The sequence below is a fragment of the Panulirus ornatus genome, chromosome 63 (assembly GCF_036320965.1).
Source record: "Panulirus ornatus isolate Po-2019 chromosome 63, ASM3632096v1, whole genome shotgun sequence".
In the NCBI taxonomy this organism is placed as follows: Eukaryota; Metazoa; Arthropoda; class Malacostraca; order Decapoda; family Palinuridae; genus Panulirus; species Panulirus ornatus.
In genome coordinates, this window is record NC_092286.1 from 13,968,935 (window position 1) to 13,987,363 (window position 18,429).

The 18,429-nt window shown below is 44.6% G+C and overlaps 1 protein-coding gene across 4 annotated transcripts in view; it reads right to left on the reverse strand.

The window, feature by feature from the left end:
• The window catches only part of atos (atos homolog atossa), a 271,964-nt gene extending 256,305 nt beyond the window's left edge, over window positions 1-15,659 (reverse strand). For 2 of the 4 annotated variants that reach the window (XR_011712024.1, XM_071656662.1), the window contains exon 1: window positions 15,015-15,658. The gene's annotated coding sequence lies outside the window, so the exon portion shown is untranslated. Of the gene's footprint in view, window positions 1-15,014 lie in introns of all 4 variants that reach the window. The other 2 variants (XM_071656665.1, XM_071656663.1) reach the window with 1 other exon arrangement.
• Between the last annotated feature and the right edge of the window lie 2,770 nt (window positions 15,660-18,429).

Genomic DNA, 18,429 nt, shown 5'->3' on the forward strand with positions numbered 1-18,429 from the left:
ATACGACGGTACGACCCTTGAGAACGATGGTACAAACCTAAACTCTTGAATACGACAGTACTTGAAGTACGACTGTATTTCCCCTAAGTACAACTATGCGACCTTTAGAAACGACGGTACGACCCTTGAATACAAGGGCACGACCCTTGGGTATGGTGACCTGGCTATAAAGGGCAAGGAGGCCATCATCATACGTCAGGATCGTAGCGTCGTACACGAGGGGTTGAGCCTGAACTGCATCCTTGCGGTGTTGACAAGTAGGTCGTTCTGATCGGTAATTAGGATTTGGCTTTATGCCTTAACTACTTTTAGCAGTTATACAGACAGCCTTCGTGTGTGTGTGTGTGTGTGTGTGTGTGTGTGTGTGTGTGTGTTATCCTTGTGACTGCTCCTCTGATGAACCAGGTTGTTTGAGGCCGCGACCCTCCAAAGCCTACGTAAACGCCTTTTTCCCCCCAAGTCTCTGACAACTGAATATTACGTGTTGTGAACACGTACCTTGAGGGGACGTAAGTAAGTGTCACGCTTCTTACGACCCCTCCCCCCCCCCCCTTCAAGGATCGCCTTCCACTCTTCCAGTCACTTACGACCTCCTACGACCTCTACAATAATGACACGCGAGACGACGAGCACGCTTCCCCCCCCCCCCCCCCACCACCACCACCATTACGTCAACATATTAAGCAGACCTGGCGACGTTGCCAAGTGGCTAGCCAGAGGTCAAGAGTTCGACTCCAGCGAAGCGCCCGCCTGGCTACGGAGGGAGGGAGGGGGGGGACTCCAAAGATGGGAGGAGGGTGAGGGGGATATTGAATGGGAGGAGGAGGAGGAGGAAGAGGGTATATACTCCAGCCTAATGTTGGTGAAGCGTGGAGACTGCTGGTGATGGGCAGCGGTGGAGGGCACGGCTGGAGATGCAGCAGAGACTCGGTACACATGTGCGAGGCGGAGAAGATGAGGAAGAGCGAAGAGAATCAGGAGGAGGAGGAGAAGCCAGAGAAGGAAAACGAAGACCGGAGTTTGAGCATGAGGTGGATGCTACGGCTGGACGAGTGGTAATGTGGGTGGGTGGGGGAGGATGCGGCTAGAGGAGGAGGAGGAGGAGCAGGAGGAGGAGGAGGAGGAGGGGGCGTCCAGATAGTGGCAGGAGGGGAGAGGGAGGTGGAGGTGAAGGAGGAGATGGTGATACTGGGGGAAAAAGCGGTGATGGATGAAGCCAAAGGGTGGTGGTGGTGGTGATGTCACGGTGGGGTCACCGTGGTGGTGGAGGTGGTGGTGGTGATGTCCCGGGGGAGGGGGGGTCACCGTGGTGGACGTGGTGGAGGTGTCGGGTTGGGGGAGGTGGTGGTGGTGATGGTGTCGGGTTGGGGAAGGTGGTGGTGGTGGTGGTGGTAGGAGAGAGGAATCAGTTTAAGCCAAGAATAAGCACGTTCGTGGATGGGAGGGAGGGAGGCAGGCTCTGTGTAGGATTCGCATGCCCGTCTCGCCTCCCCGTGCATGCACACTTTCCGTCTTTTCACCTACATAAAACGCGAGCAATAATCACGCGTGACGGATTCTGACTCCAGGATAAAGGTTACACGGTACACAGATATAAAAAAAAAAGATGAAACCAAGTGTCTGTTATCTTATCGGCCGGTTAACAGTCTTGATTACGTAAAATGAATAATGACATGACGACAGGACTACATGGATTAACCGTAAACAGTTATCAAATGAACCGTACTTCTGGCAGCGTGGGGACGTCCAGAGGGTTCAAGATGCGAGGGAGGGGGGTAACGGGTAGGATCATGGGGTAGGGGGGTTGAAGGGGGGTGTGCGTGGTGGTGGGGAAGGGGTAGCGGTAGTGTGAGGTGAGGAGGTTGTGGTGGTAGAAGGAGAGGGGTTGGTGGTGGTCGGGTGGGGGGAAACTTGCAGAGGTGTGACACTTGCTTGCTCGCTTCCTCACTCACGAGTCCCTTACAACCTGATCTTGCTAAATGGCAAGGCTAGCGCGTAGAGCTTACCGTAGGATCATTTACTGTTACGAAGAACGAGTCATGTGTTGTCATGGGTGAGATAGAGAGAGACTCTTGTTTGTAGACCGTATATGCCAGCAGCCCAAAGTGTGGGTGAAGCAGACAGACAACATAGCTACCCGGGTCAAAAGGAGTATAACTTAACAACCACTGAATTTCTGCCCCACCGCGCAGCCGTCACTAGCCATCCCGACGCGCAAGCGGGGTCGTAGCGGCAATATACCACCCTGGCCAGGGGCTGCCCACCACCTTAACAGAATGTGGTAGAGGAGGTGCGATAAGAGCTGGTAACAATGGTGTCACAGGAAGGGATACCGGGGTAGCAGAAGATAAGATAGAAGGGGCAAGCGAAGGGGAGCTGAGGATGCAAAGGAGAGGAGATGAGATGGGAGGAGGAGAGGAGGGTTGACGCGCCTGCACAAGCTGAGGGTGAGAGGAGGGAAGCGCTTACGTAATACAGTGTGGGCTTTAGACGGGCCGGGGGAGGGAGAGAAGGGGACGGGTGGAGGGATGTGGGGGAGTCTACTGGTCGCCCAAGAGAACAGGTGCCTTTTACCCCCCCCCCCCCCCCCCTCCCCCTCCTCATCCCACTTCCCTTAACTAGTAGTCATGCAATATTTCTGCCTCATATGAAGGGCCGATAATTATATATATATATATATATATATATATATATATATATATATATATATATATATATATATATATATCATTTCTAACCTATTAACTTCCATAGGGTGCCTGTTAGGCAGCCATAAACCTAGCGTGTACACACATCTAAATATATACTTGAAGGTTTTCTGAAAATCCGGTGCCACCATGACGTAAAGTAGCAATAAATCCGACCTGGCAACGCAGGCATAAAAACAATAGCCTGTGAGAGAGCGCTGTAGTTACAGGGGGCAAAACAAGGCCAGGACTTAACTAGCAAATGTTCCCTCCCCCCACCAGACAGTGCATGACCGATTAAAGATTCGGTAGTTTACGTAAATCATCATCAAAGCAATATAATCATACGTGATATTTACCCAACAGGCATTGTGAAGTTGAAAAAAAAGAAAGAAAAAAAGAAATTTGAGACATACTTGAGTTGATATGGCACCAGTGGAGAAATCTGGCAACATGACAACACCGCCTGGCAAATGGCAGTGGGTGCGAACCCGCAACACAACTATGCCTACGTGACACACACACACACACACACACACACACACACTGCACCCTCTGACGGTACGATAGACAATGCACGCTCCGACGGTACGATAGACGAACACGTCTGGATCCAGGATCTATGAGGAAGTCCCAAGACTCTATACACTCATAAACTCACTGGTCTTATAATGCACTAATAATGACTTACCATGCATACCTTTATCATTCATAATGCAATTCTATGCACCCCTCGCACACGATGATACGACAGGCAGGGACGACGGACCTTTTAAATGACCTGGCCCTTTTATAAAGACCTTTTGGCCCTCACGTGTCCATGTCAAAAGGCCAGACCATCGTTAGTAGGTGAAGTGTCGTACCGTCTTGCTCAGCGGCCGTTACGGGCGACCACCAGACCAGACCCTCGGAGGAGGAGGAGGAGGAAACATACGGAGCGAGACAGCAGGAGGCGCAACCTTCCAGCCCCAGGCGGTAGTTTTAAGGTGGTTAGGAAATGACTTGCCTTTGTTGCCGTCCGCTGAGTCACACATCCAACACACACACACACACACACACGCCAATGCCGACCTTACCGCGTGACACGGTAAGGGCCGTAACGGGCTATTGTCCACACTCACCTGGTAAAGTCCACCTGAACGAAAAAGATCCTTGACTAGGTTGGCCTTATTGTTCAGGCCTCCGAACGACATAAGCGTGTGAGTTATCCACTGGACGATGACCACCACTACCTCCAATGAAAATTCTGCTTGAACGAACTCACCGTCAAGACGCGCGTTCTCATTGGGGGAACTCCGAACGTTAATTGCATTCTGAAGGTAACGTCAGGGAATAATGAATTCAACTACAAAATGTGAATTCCGCATAATAATGGCATTCTATTTAGAGAAATTTAGTGAAAAGCAATATCATATATATATATATATATATATATATATATATATATATATATATATATATATATATATATATATATATATATGACAAAGATAATATTCCTTGTGATAAGGAGAGAATGAGAGAAAGAGGAAAGAAGAACGGAGTCGTGTGGGAGCACTGGCCTGTCTGCAGGAGGGAGGGACGGCGGGAGGTGTGGAGAGGTGAGGGGAGGTGAGGCGGGTATGAAGGCCCGTAGCAACACCCGATCATTGCCAGCTTCAGGCGACGCTGGAGGTTTGACGTGTGCGACAGCGTCCCGGTAAAGGCTCAAACATGGGCAATGGCCTCGAGCACAATTCATTTTAAGATACTTGTACGTACGTCGTATCATAACTGGGACCAACTTTCATTTCGACGAAAATATTAACTTCCCAAACCACCAGTAGATGAAACCTGAATGAATCTGTATTTCTCGAACCTACATCAACATTCTCCTGCAGAAATAATTATGGTGGCAAAATCAGCACACGCTAATCATATATGAACAATAACAATGGGTATCGAGTATATACATTTGAATACAAAATATTCATATTCTCAACTGGCAATGACAGTGCATACACTGGGGTAAAATAATAATCACAGAGAGTCATTTTGGCCATCAATATAGACAGCAGATTTACGAAGAAGTTCTATTTATCCTACTTTTACCCACAGCGCAATTCGTAAAACTTTATTAACCACCTCAAAGACAAAACGATCAGAGGCAAATATATTTCGTGCGTAATAATCTGGCGGCACAGTCTGACTTCACACCATTATGCCCAGAAAAACCACCATCAAGGGAGTAGTAATGGTGCACTTCACCATGGCCCGGTCATGTCTCACAGTCTGTAGGTTAATCCCTCAAGTACAGTGATGGGATTCCTGGAGAGCCATACATGAAACAATTCTATGTATGGCCTCACCATTACCTGGCACACGTGAAGGCTTTAGTTCAAGTCTCCCCTTCTTTTTTTTTTTATTTGTTGGTTGGTTATAACTTAACAATGACGCCCTGAAGGATCCTAGCCACGACCCTTTGGCACGACGGTATGACCCTTGGGGTATACACTGAACTGGCCTTCAGCCCCGACCTTTTAACAGTATTGGGTCAGGTCAAATGCCAAGCCATCACTGTCCAAGGGTTGGGTGGGAGTGGGGTGAGGGGTGTTGTCCTCTCGTGCTTATAGGATTTCTAATTCCTCAAATAGAAGATACCATCCTCCCAAACATGACAGCCAGTTCTGATGGTTGCAACTGACAGTCCAGTACTTAGGTTGGATATCACACACACACACACACACACACACACACACACACACACACACAATGATAAAATTGCTATTGGATTAGCGTCCCGTGCTTTTGTTTACAAGACGCCAGTCATTGTACACGTCGGTCGAATAGCGCGATCGAGAACATTTTTCCATAAACTTAAATCTAAACTTAGTCGTTTATGGAAGAAAATTCCCGATTGCGTTTGACGTAACTATAAATACTTTGGAATTTTCTTTTTTTTTTTATGTTAAACTAAGCATGCTTGCCGCTTAGCTCGCATATCGGGAACGTGAGTAAATAGCTCGTTAATCAAATCTCTGGCCAGGTTCAATATCTTCACCATAAGGACAGAAATATTCAGCTTCACCGTATATGCACGGAATATTCTATGCCCACATCATACAGGTGGGAGGGAATATTCCAGTTACACACAAGATACACCATGTCTTCAACATACACATGGAAAATCCATTACCCTAACCACAAAAGCTATGGTCATACTCATACAACTATGGAAATTCCCAGAGTCCTCACAAAGCCAGGAATATTAACCCTTATAGTTGCGGAAGGTCAGCGTGTTGAGTATATATGGCGAGGGTTATTCATTACACCAACTCGCATCCAACACCAAGTTTACAATCCTCGATCTCTTGTCTTACATGTTTCATTTTAAATAAATGAACAGTGGATAACTCTTCATGCGTTTAGCACAACAACACACAATAAATAACAAGGTCTATGGCTTACGTGGTATCATTTTTCCCCGTAACCTAGCCCAAACATATGCATGAATTAAAAAAAGAAACCGATTGCGCTTTACTAAACAACCTCTTGTGTGTGTGTGTGTGTGTATATATATATATATATATATATATATATATATATATATATATATATATATATATATATATATATATATATAATATATATATATATATATATATATATATATATATATATATATATATATATATATATATATAAAGTTCGGTACTAACCTGTTTCATGTTAATATCTTACAGCTTGGCTCAGACTAGAAATGAATATGTATACAATTTCGTGCTCAGTATGGCGGCCGAGGCACTTTCCATTTTCTACATAATGGACCCCAGAGTTAACAGTTACGAACCACTACCTTAATTCACTAGGAGCTCGTACAGATAACCATGCCTCATTCATTCTCTTATGAAGAGTACCAATTATACCATTATCATCATTATCGTTATCATTACTATCACATTATTATAATTATCATTAATATTACGTAGTTTACCCTAAATATTCGCAGACTACGTTATAATGCCCATCAGTCGCACCGTCCTGCTTTAAGACGTCTTGATGACGTAAATCTGCGGTGTATAGTGGTAACCAAAATGACAATCTGTAGCAATCATTTTTGCCCTGTGTATATGCAACGTAATTGCAAGAATACGAATCTCGAATTTTCTTTTGTTAATGATGTATTCGACACCATTTTAAACGTTCGTGAAGGTGTTCATAAATAATTCCGGTCTTCAGACCTATACTTATTCATCTGTTCCATTTGCAAAGCTCGACGTCGAACTGCTGAGTCTATAATCGATCGAGAGGGAAATATAAAAGTTTTCCCCCTATCACGCTGAGCACGGTCGTGACTCGGAAGCCATTCTCCAACACACGATTACGTCCTACACGAATCCAACGATTATATTTGGCCGATGGGATGGTGGTGGTGATGATGATGATGATGAGAACCTTGGCTCACTTTGAGGTACAGCCCCACTGTGCTGAACATACAACGAGCAACAGCAGGACTTAACACAGACCTTGAAGACCATGGCAATAAAAAACGGGCTTGGAAACGGCCCAGCAGGCACGATTACCAGCGCACAATCCTCCCGGCGATTACAACAAAGCGAGCGCTGCCCGGATCGCTCCGCGGCGGAAGACCTAAACTTGTGGCTAGACTTGTGGCGTGGCGAGTAGGGGGCCACCACAGCGTAAGTGGACATACCTATTACAATATTCTTAACCTATTTATGAGCTCCATCTAGCACACCCTTCGAGTCCCTCAAGGGAAAAATCAAAAGACAGGAAATAAGTCTGATGTGAACGAGTTTTAGAAAATTATATAATGGGTTCATTGTAGAAGACAGAATGCAATTCCTGTGCACAGAATGCAAAGTTCTGAAGCAATATACTGAGGGCTGACACTATAAAGGTGATACACGTAAAAACGGACGGGTTGATTAAAGGCGAGGGAACCAAAGTGCAAGCTAGCACACAGAAAATGGGAAGAAAATAACATTACACACATTTTCCTCTCGAAAAAGGATCAGATGTAAAAGAGGGACAATGACAATCATGTAAAAGAAAACAGACAGAGGAATGGATCTATCATAGCAACAGCAACAACAACAACAACAACAAAGAGATCAAACACGACACGGACAATTGAGGCAAATGACCCGGAAAGGGAGCACACACACACACACACACACACACACACACAGAGAGAGAGAGAGAGAGAGAGAGAGAGAGAGAGAGAGAGAGAGAGAGAGAGAGAGAGAGAGAGAGAGAGAGAGAGAGAGAGAGAGAAACGGAACACAAGAGAGGGGAACAGTGACACTGAAAGAGAAGGAACAGTAGCACAAGAGGACCTACCTACTAACAACACGCAAGTCTAAACATTTTGCCACGACGACTGAGTCCGCATCCGCTGCCACGCGTCTTAAAAAAAAAAACAGTTACCAATACAATGTTCCTCTGGGATTGACCTCAGCCAAAGACCAAAGTTTTCTTTTGAATTTGTGTAGGTGCTCCACGTGCGTGTCTTATTTCTGCAGGCATCACAACGAGTAATCATCTTTCACACGTTTTCCTCAATTTTTGACGGACTCTCGTATATTTTTGACTGTCTGATCATATATATATATATTTTTTTCGTGGGGGGGGGTAAGTTACACTGTAACACAGACAAAGAGGGAACTATAACACAGAACGAGAGAACACTATTAAAGTAAGACGAGCCAGTAACACAAAGAGAGCAAAGTTACAGTAACAGAGTGACCAGTAACAGACACGAGTAAGGTAACAGTAATAGAGTGAACAGTAACACATAGAGAGATATTATAGGAACAAGAGAGTGAGAGAGAAGGAGGGGACAATAACAAAGAGAAGCATAAGGAACAGAAGGAGGGAACAAGAAGAGTGAAGGAACAGTAAGAGAGAGAGAGAGAGAGAGAGAGAGAGAGAGAGAGAGAGAGAGAGAGAGAGAGAGAGAGAGAGAGAGAGAGAGAGGGGGGGGGAACAGGTGACAGAGAGGAGGAGAGTAATAGAGAGAGAGAAAGAGAAAACAGCAACAGTGGGGAAAGAGATACACAGAGGGAACAGTAACACAGACAGGGGACAATAACATACAAGGTAAAGTAACACAAGGAACAGCAACACAGACAGAGAACAGAACACACACAAAGGAACAACACTAGAGAGATAGAGTACAGTAACAGTGGGACAGAGAGAGGACAGTAACACAGAGGGAACATTACCAGAGAGAGAGAGAGAGAGAGAGAGAGCCAACAGGGATCGCCTTTGAGACACTTCTCTTTCTCATATACACTCATGATACTGATCATGGCCTGTATTACAATAAGCTTAACGTCACAGATGTTCCCACAGCTGGGATTATAAAAATCCACAACAGACATTCAACGTCTGCAGAAACAAGTCCTCCACGAGAGCCAACTAAACAACGACTTTAAAAACCTCTTTAGCTTAGAAAAAGAGAAGGTGAAGAGGTGATCTAAATCCAGGTATTCAAAATCATGAGTGCCTACGATGATCTAAATAACACGCTACTTGAGAACAATTTCGTTCGATTTCATTCGTAGTACCGGATACCAAACCCTTGGCCAAACGCTTCACCTCCAATCAGACAAAATACGTTGGTTGGTTTTGTTTTCCCTGACAAAAAGGATTGCTAACACTCGGAATGCTTCGCTAATCATGGCAACTGAAAGCAGACACGTATAGAGAGAAACCTGATAGCTATTTCCGCTACAAATACATGGCTGGTATCATTTGCCTTACATGTCTACTTGACAAAATGTACAGATTCTTTGGTTAAAAACATCGGTGTGTCTCTCTCCTGCAACCACACTTTTCTACGAGTTTCTGTTCTCTTCTACGAGCATAATACACTGCCTCGTTAAGACCCACAGGTCTGGTGCTGTTTGAACTCCCTTTTGTGTAACATAAAACAGAAGGAGAGGGGGAACAGCGAGGAGACAGCAACACAAAGAGAGGGAACAGAAACACAAATGGAATAGTAGCACAGAGGGAACAAAAACACAAATGGAATAGTAGCACAGAGGGAACAGCAACACAGATGGAATAGTAGCACAAAGGGAACAGCAACACAGATGGGATAGTAGCACAGAGGGAACAGCAACACAGATGGAACAGTGGCACAGAGGGAACAGCAACACAGATGGAACAGTAGCACAGAGGGAACAGCAACACAGATGGAACAGTAGCACAGAGGGAACAGCAACACAGATGGAACAGTAGCACAGAGGGAACAGAAACACAGAGGGAACAGTAGCACAGAGGGAACAGCAACACAGATGGAACAGTAGCACAGAGGGAACTGAAACACAGATGGAACAGTAGCACAGAGGGAACAGAAACACAGATGGAACAGTAGCACAGAGGAAACAGAAACACAGATGGAACAGTAGCACAGAGGAAACAAAAACACAGATGGAATAGTAGCACAGAGGAAACAGAAACACAGATGGAATAGTAGCACAGAGGAAACAAACACAGATGGAATAGTAGGACAAAGAGAACAGCAACAAAAGAGCAACACAAAGGGAACAATAACATAAAGGGAACATGATCACAGAGGGAACAGCAACACAGAGAGTGAACTGTGACACAGAAGGAACAGCAACACAAGAGGGAACAGCAACAAAAAGGGAACAGTAACATAGAGGAAACAAGAACACAGAGGGAACAGCAACACAGAAAGGGAACAGAGACACAAAGAACAGCACCATAGAGGGAACAATGACACAGGAGGAACAGTAACACAGAGAGAACAACACAATGAAAACAGTAAGACATAGGGAACAGCAACAGAAAGGGAACAGCAACACAAAAGGAACAGTAACTCAGAGAGGCAACAGTAACACACTGAACAAAAACAAAATGGGACCATTACCACAGAGGGAATAGGAACAAAGAGAGGAAACAGTAACACAGACGGAACAGTAACACAAGGAACTGGAACAGAGGGGAACAGGAACACAGAGAAAGCAGTAACAAAGAGGGGAGCAGTAACACGAGGAACGGTAACACAGAGGAAGCAGTAACACAAAGAGAACAGCAACACAGAGGTAGCAGTAACACAAAGGATACAGCAACACAGAGGGATCAGTAACTCAGAGAGGTAGCAGTAACACAAAGAAAGCAGTGATACAGAGAGGGAGCAGTAAGTAACACAGAAGGAACAGTAACAGAAAGTTATACAGAGAGGGAACAGTAAGTAACAAAGAAGGAACAGAAACAGAAAGAAAGCTATACAGAGAGGGAACAGTTACACAGAAGGAACAGTTACAGAGGAGCAATAACAGAGGAAAAAGTAACACCGAGACGGCATAACAAAGAGGGGGCACTAACACAGACGAGGAAAAGTAACACAAAGAGTGAACAGAAACACCAAAAGGAGGCAAAAACAAAAAGGAAAAAGTAACAGAAAGGGAGCAGTAACGCTGAGATGGAACAGTAACACAGATGGAGCACTAGCACAAAAAAAGGTAAAACAACCAGTGACAAGAGAGAAGGGAAAGAAAGACACAGAAAAGGCAACAAGGCAGACATACGCGAAACGTGAAGCGACACAGACTGAACATGGACAAAGAGACGTTAGACATAGACAATCATGAAACAGACCGGAAACGTACTTTATCAACAGCAATATCAATATGTGTGATATTACAGAGTCGTAATGTTACACAGCGCAAGGGAGCACGCAAAGAAAAAGAAAAGGTATGTAAAAATAAAAGGAACACACATACACACACACACACACACACACACACAGACCAATAAAACGAAGATGAACAAACACAGCCGAACAACTCCGAAATAATGAGACAAAAAATAAAAGTGAAACAGAAAATAGGAAAAGACTGCAAACACGAGAAAGATGAAGGCAACACCAGAGCAAAAATATGAACAATGATGGAAATGATGATGAGAAACGAGGCAAACATAATGAGACTGGTGAACAGGCAGACGAGGTGAACGGACTGGCGATGGAGGAGGACAGAGGGACGGGCTAGAACGCATGGGATGGATGGGGAGGACACAGGGACGGGCTAGAACACATGGGATGGATGGAGGAGGACAGAGGGACTGGCTAGAACACATGGGATGGATGGAGGAGGACAGAGGGACGGGCTAGAACACATGGGATGGAGGAGGACAGAGGGACGGGCTAGAACACTTGGGATGGAGGAGGACAGAGGGACTGGCTAGAACACATGGGATGGATGGAGGAGGACAGAGGGACGGGCTAGAACACATGGGATGGATGGAGGAGGACAGAGGGACGGGCTAGAACACATGGGATGGAGGAGGACAGAGGGACGGGCTAGAACACATGGGATGGAGGAGGACAGAGGGACGGGCTAGAACACATGGGATGGAGGAGGACAGAGGGACGGGCTAGAACACTTGGGATGGAGGAGGACAGAGGGACGGGCTAGAACACATGGGATGAAGGAGGACAGAGGGACGGGCTAGAACACATGGGATGGAGGAGGACAGAGGGACGGGCTAGAACACATGGGATGGAGGAGGACAGAGGGACGGGCTATAACACATAGGATAGAAGGCGGATAGAGGGATGGAAGGTAACGAAAGAAGGATATAAGGTGACATGAGAGGGAGGGTAGGTGACGAGAGAAGGATGGAAGGTGACAGGAGAGGGATGGAAGGTGATAAGAGAGGGATGGAGGGTGACAGGAGAGGGATGGAAGGTGACAGGAGAAGGATGGGAGGTGACAGGAGAGGCATGGAAGGTGACAAGAGAGGGATGGAAGGTGACAAGAGAGGGATGGAAGGTGACAAGAGAGGGATGGAAGGTGACAAGAGAGGGATGGAAGGTGACAGGAGAGGCATGGAAGGTGACAGGAGAGGCATGGAAGGTGACAAGAGAGGGATGGAAGGAGAGAAGAGAGGGATGGAAGGTGACAGGAGAGGGATGGAAGGTGAGAAAAGAGGGATGGAAGATGACAGGAGAGATTTGGAAGGTGACAAGAGAGGGATGGAAGGTGACAAGAGAGGGATGGAAGGTGACAAGAGAGGGATGGAAGGTGACAAGAGAGGGATGGAAGGTGACAGGAGAAGCATGGAAGGTGACAGGAGAGGCATGGAAGGTGACAAGAGAGGGATGGAAGGAGAGAAGAGAGGGATGGAAGGTGACGGGAGAGGCATGGAAGGTGACAAAAGAGGGATGGAAGATGACAGGAGAGGGATGGAAGGTGACAAGAGAGGCATGGAAAGTGACGAGAGGGATGGAAGGTGACAGGAGAGGGATGGAAGGTGATAAGAGAGGGATGGAAGGTAAAAAAAACAAGGAATGGAAGGTGACAAAGAGACGTGTGGGGGGGGGGGTAATGGGGTGACTGAAGGTGACAAAGAAGGGGAGGGAAGATGACTTGGGGGAATAGCAGTCGACAAGTGAAGAAAGGTGACAAAGGTAATGAAGTTGTTAGCTAAGGTAAGGAATGAGAGAGAGAGAGAGAGAGAGAGAGAGAGAGAGAGAGAGAGAGAGAGAGAGAGAGAGAGAGAGAGAGAATGTAACAAAAGAGGGAAGGAAAGTGAAAAGAGGGAAGGAATGTGACAATAAGGAAGGAAAATAACAAGAGGGAGAGAAGGCAACAAAAGGAGGGGGGAAGGTGACAAGAGGGGGAAGGAAGGTGACAAGAAGTGGGTAGGAAGGAGTCAGGAAGTGAAAAGAGGAAAAAAAATATATATATCAAGCAAAATATAATAGTAAAGCATGGAAAGTAGGCAAAGAGAACAGAAAAAAAATATGAATAGGAAAATTCTTTTACGAAATAAAAGCCACAAGTATTACAAAAGAGCAAAGGAAGGAACTCAAAGAAAAAAAAACGTAAACAAGGCAGGTTAGTATACCATCGTAGGGTTTACGTAAGGAAAGGTAAGGTCCCAGACCCAGCTGTGGGAGGGAAAAAATTCAAAACCATTGTAATATGTAACATAAGGTTTGGTTAGGTAAGGTCCCAGACCCAGCTGTGGAGGTAAGAAGACTTCAGAACCCATCATAAGTAAATTACGGGACCCAGCTGTGAGGGTATAAGACCTTCAAACCATCGTTTGATATACCTAAGATGACGTCACGGACCCAAATGTGGGGGGGGGTAGAAGACCTCCAAAACCATTGTCAGGTATCCGTAAAGTAATTGCAAGGACTCAGGTCAAGCTATGAGGATCGAAAAAAAAAAACCACTCCGAAACCATCTGAAGGTATACCTTAATGTAATAAAAAAGGAACCAAAGTAATTCAAAAAATATTCTATAGAAAATAAGAGGAAGCCTCTAAGGAGAAAGGTAGGGACGTAGATATAAAGAACTCTTTCAAGTATAACAACCTATCGAGACGGAATAACATGGAAGAATAAGAGATTATGGGATACGTGTCCTTTGAACAAATGCTACAGGGTTAAGAAGGCGATCAACTACAGACAAGGGTAACAAGTCGATAAGCAAGCACATACGGTAATGGCAGACAAATATACGGTACTTAGGCAATTACCACCTCTACTACTCCTGCACGGATGAACTTCAAAAGATTCAAAAGCATACACAGTGATGTGTTTACTGAGCCAGAGGGCATGAAAACCTAAAACTTCACGAGCAACAAACCAAACATCAAAAACTCGGCAGCCAATGCCTCCCTTGCCAAACGCGTGGGAAGATAATTCTGCACGATGCAGATGTTGAGCCACTTTCCAGCACTGAAAAATGACCGAATAATTGCACTATATATCTTTCCAGTTTCATATCTGTCCTTACGATAGAAGAGCATATGATAAGGATACTTTAACCACCTAAAATAACAGTGTTACAACAAAGCTTTTTCACAAAGCATAAAATTATACAAAATCAACACGAGCCCTGACGTTCACAGATAACAGAAAAATCTAATTCTTACACTTTCAGTTGTCTACTTTAAACTGGCTTTTTAGCAGACATCCCAGTTCACTTGTAACTAAATATTATTATTTTTGCAACGGTTTGAACGATTGCTAAGCTAATCACTTTCTCTCAATGAGCGAGCCTTTCCAATTCGACCAAAATCCACTACTACCAACCACCCACCTACTAAAAGTTGACTCGTTACGATCTCGTTCCACTCCAACCCTAGCAATTCTCAACTGAACCAAGTCAGTAAACTATGGCAATGTAAAACAAAAAATCACTAAACTTGTATGGTATGGTGTTAGGTCATGCACATGAAAATACATTGAACGAGACCTACAGTAGCTGATGGTTGGTACGCCTGATGTGGCATGAATCAGCTGACGACAGTCAACCAGTCACATTACAACCTACCTGTGTATCAACGGGCCTTACAAAGCTTCCACGTTGTAAACCTCCCTCTCCACACGTCACAACGCTTTACTTCATGGATGCGCTGATGGGGAAACGACGAAGACTTTAAATTTCAAAACTGCGCGGAGAGGTGGTATGGTAACCGCCCAGATGAAGCTCTGAACAAAGACTTGCTAGAGCGTCATTTTGGAAGGGTTTTTTCCGCACACTTTGGCAATTCACCACCGTAATTTCCGGATCATGGGTACAATGCACCTAGATGGGCATTCTCATTGCACAATCAAGTCAATTTCTGTCCAAACATGCGAGAATTCCGTCCACATTTTGAGAAGGGCGCAACTGGTCAGGCATGTATTTTAGCCAGACGTGTTGTGAGCAGCCCAGCTGATTCCCGAGCTGTCTGTTGCTCTCGTCCCCAGCTACTCTCGCCCTAGCAACTACCTTTTTTTTTTTTTCTTTTACGACATCAACTTGTCCTTTGTTCGTACCATTTCTTGCTGTTACAGTGATTATATACAACTATTTACTTTGTAATGACTTCACTTTTAGTCAAGGACACTCATTCTGAATTGGAGAAGTACAAATTTAGTGTTGTCAGTCCCGCAAACGTAACGATCGATCACTTGAAAAACAAGCCTTTGAGGCTGCGCCGCCAAGGATACACATGAAGTTGCTCCTTATGCCCATGATTGCACTTGACGATCTCTTTTGCAGAACTATATTAGCCCAAACTCCAACGTATCTAAATCCCGCTTGCGTCTTCCTATGCATGTGACTAGCAGTTGCCATGTGGTAATCTCCGTTACTGGAATAGGTTATTCTACCAAAGAGCAATCAACAAGTTTCAACTGTCATACTGAAATTAAAGGAACCATATGTAATGAAGATCCGATTACGCTCTATGTGTATGTGTACGTGTGTGTATGTGTGTGTGTGTGTAAGAGGCAGGAACAGTGTGTTGTCCTTGACCACTGAGAGGGCACTGTAATCGTCTATGATCCTCACTGACGTCCATCAACGCTCAAAGAGATGGATCTTAAAGAACGTGGGACAATGTTACATAGCCTCGCTACACACACACACACACACACACACACACCACATCGCCTCGTTTGTTTATCCGTTCGGAAGAGAAAGGAAGAGATCCTGTAAAGGTAATAGGCAAGCACATAGAATACATCATGTTCTTGTATTCTGTATCTTATGAGTGAATAGCTGCTTCTGTAACAAATGAGTGGTTCGGTAGAAGGCACCGGAAAGACAGAAGTCTACAGCCTGTGTGCGTGTGTGTGTGTGTGCTCAAAGCGCTGTGCTGGATGGGTAAGATTACTGTTGCCAAGGTGGTGTTGGTGTGGTCAGTAGTGTGGGGTTTGCGGGGTGCCATGCCTGGACAAAGGCGACATATCCATGGATGGGTCGTAATGACCTGTTCACCTAGACTGTAGTTAAGAAAGGTTTGCTCAATGGTTTTGTATTTACTGACTCTAGTCTTTCACGTATGATGTATATATGACTATCATTCATATAATGATTCTCTCTCTCCCTCTATTTATATATCTTGTCTTCCTGCTCCATATGACTATATGAATACATTTACGTATTTCTATACGTAAACACTGCTTTTATACATACGATGTTAATTTTACTATAGACCATTTTTCTAACAGACATAAATCGTAGCTGAATGAAGAACATGTTTATAAAACCTTGAGAAATCTTCACACGGTGAAATAACGACTGTCAGTGAATAATCAGTGAATGGTTGAATTCCTTTACATGCACATAAATGTGTAAGACGCAGTTGCAATGTACAATATTTAGCACAGTCTGTACACTCCTGAGCATAGAATTCTGACTCTTGAGAATTTGTGTACCAAAGTCATAAACATTCCATGACAATGCAGTTAACCAGCCACAGATGAAAATGTTTCCACCAGGATGTTATACAGTACTTATCTGCACCAGAAGAAGGCAACGTTGCCACCTGTCAGAGAGTAGCTGGGGAGGAGAGTGATTATCAGCTGGCCACCCCAAACATAAACCCTCCTTCTCCTCCTCCTCAGCCACACAGGCCAGCATGTCGATGACGTGAACGTTCATAGAAAACGTGTATATATACTAACATAGTGGAGGGGATATCTGTTCAGTACGAGGAAATGCAGATGGAATAGAATACTACGTACACTCGAATCTTCTCTTTTACCTCGCAGTATAAGGGGAATCATACAGTACATAAGAACTCCTATAAAGATAAAGGAGAATGGTGCGACATTTATGGGATAGCTTCCCCCTAAAACTCCACTCGGGTCGTTGACATCAGCTTCTTTGACATGAATTTATCTTTTCTTCTTCCACGACTCAGAAACAAATATTATGTCAAATCAAATAATGGGATTCAGTCTGGCGACTTTTAAGAGATATTGAATGTAAATGATTCTAACGTCTGTAACGTAAAATGTCACTACGCGTGATTCACACCTCGTCATACTTTGATATGGAAAGGTTACAGTAGGGTGGAATGGAGGAGGACAATGCTAGAGAATGCTGACTTTACCATCCTGATAAGAATAAAGCCAGTGACATTTAATGACTTGATTGTGTTCAAAGTTACATAATCAGTGCCAAGAATTTTCCTGAGATTGTGGGACCATTCGTCATGCCTTTAAGAGAAACAAGTGCTTTCTCTGAAGATGTGAACTTAAATGCACAAGTATACACACCTTCCTCTTAGCACCGAGGGGCGATGGTATGAAGAAATATATATGATAACGATAGTGATGATAAGTTATTAAAGTAAAGAGCTATTCTTTGGTGGCGTGTGAGTAAAAATAATCAAATCTATTCATTAGTAAATTGATTAATGGTTCCGTAGATAAATTGTGTGAAAATCTTGAAATGCTGAAATATAGTATGTTTGGATGGGATCGTTTTTATGTCTTTTGATGTTCAAGTGGCAAATGAGACTTTCATCACAGCCAGCAAAGAGAAAACGGGAATACTGTGTTCTTATATTCTACTGTCAAGCATAGCTGACCCATTCTCCTGACATTTCTTATGGGTTCCCTCATACAATAGCCAAGCAAAATGCGAGCGATGCGAAGTAACTTAGGGCCGCAGGCGATGTGATGGCGCCGAAGACGCAGGCAGGCATAGCCTACAATGCTCGAAGGGCCTCTGTTCGTCAAGTGATGATGATAGCAATACAGATACTAGATTTGTTCTCTCGACGTGTGTGCGTGTGAACATGGAGACGCCCTTATCTTTCGCTATTTGAAAATACTTGATACAAACTCTTACAACACAACGCTGATAGAAAATGATGTGATTTGCATTGCAAACACGTGTCTGCTTGCTTGCTTGTGCTAAAGATACATGCCCCGCGAGGCTGCAGAGACATAAACAGACATTTCCGATG